Consider the following 1,600-nt stretch of genomic DNA (forward strand, 5'->3'; position numbering starts at 1 on the left):
AAAAAAAAAAAAAAAAAGAAACCCCACAATATCTGGGGATAGGGCAATGAGAGAAAAAAGATAAAGACAGAGAATAATGAAGAAAAAATGGGAAAAATGCAAAAAGAAAAAAAAAAAAAAGGAACAAGGTTAACCACAAGAAAAAACAAACAAAATAGGAAAATTTGCAACCAGGAACAGGGAAAAGAAAAAAGCTGAAAAGTAAGTACCTGAGAGGGGAAGAATAAAGAATAATAGTAAAAAAGACAAAATTATTAATAATAATAGTCATTTTAAAAGAGGCAAAAACAAGCAAATTAAAAACCAGAAAAAAGAAAGAGAAAAAGTGAAAAATTGGGGGAGGGCAGAGAAGGCCACCTAGGCTCTGTCCGAGCACACAAACTGGGATGGAGTTCCTGCGTGCCCAGAAGGTGGGTGAGGGTGTGGGATGGCTACACCTCCATTCACCAAGCGGGTGTGGGATATGAGAATAACAAGGGGAATGTTGCACCTTTTCAGTCTTCCAGGTCCGGATTGTCCTTGGGGTTACTGGCAAGCAGAACCTGTTCTTAAGTTCCTGGAATCTGGGAGAGTGCTGTCTCTTTAAATATCAAAAATGGTCAACCTGCTTGTAAATATTCAAAATAGTTGCACCTTTCAGACAGGCAAAAGTCCACAGCTCAGCCCGCCTTCCTCTTTGCTGCTGCTTCGCCTTTTATTCCCCAGCCACCAAAGCCGTCTTCCATGCAGTCCGTGGCTAGCAGGGCTGATTTTTAGGTTAATTCTTAGGTCCTGCAACCACTCACTAGTCTCCAAGCTGTCTGTACCATTAGGATCACTGCCAGACTGCAGGTCCATATGTCTCGTTTTACGGTATTTTCATGCAAATTCTTCTGCTCGTTGGGGTTTAGCCCATTTCTACATCCTTCCATTCAAGGCTCTGGGGGTCCAGGATTATCTTCTGGGTCTGTGTTCATTGATTCCACTTTTCTTTTCTGGCGAGGGTCTGTGCAGTCTTTCTGCCTATTCTGCCATTTTACCAGAACCCAAATGTGTACATTTTTTATATCTCTATTTTGCCTGATTACACTGGTTAGCACTTCCAACACTGTGTTAAATAAAAATGATGGGAGAAGACATCATTACCATATTTCTGATTTTATATTCCTGATTCAGTGTTCCACTATTAAATACAATGTTAATTTTAATATGTTTTTTAGATACTTTTTATGAGTTTGAGGAAATTTCTAACATACTGAAATTTTATCCTTAAATAGGAGCTGAATTTTGTCAAATGCTTTTTCTGTGTCAATTGAAAAGATCACATAATTTTCCTTCCTTAGGCTGGTGGATTATGTTGATTGATTTTTTAATATTGAACCAGCCTTACATTTCTGGAATAAACTCTGCTTGATCATTGGGTACATTCATATATATATATATATTGCTAGTATTTTGTTAAATTCTTACTGTATCTAAATTCATGAGGGATATTGTCTACAGTATTCTTTTTTGTACTATGTTTATCTCATTTTGGTATCAGGATGACACTGGCTGTATAAAATAAATTGGGAAATATTTCTACCTCTTCTGTTTTCTGGAAGGAATTGTGTTTACTGAT

This window comes from Orycteropus afer, unplaced genomic scaffold (genome assembly GCF_000298275.1).
Source record: "Orycteropus afer afer isolate SDZICR_OR568_19922 unplaced genomic scaffold, OryAfe1.0 scaffold00590, whole genome shotgun sequence".
NCBI lineage: Eukaryota > Metazoa > Chordata > Mammalia > Tubulidentata > Orycteropodidae > Orycteropus > Orycteropus afer.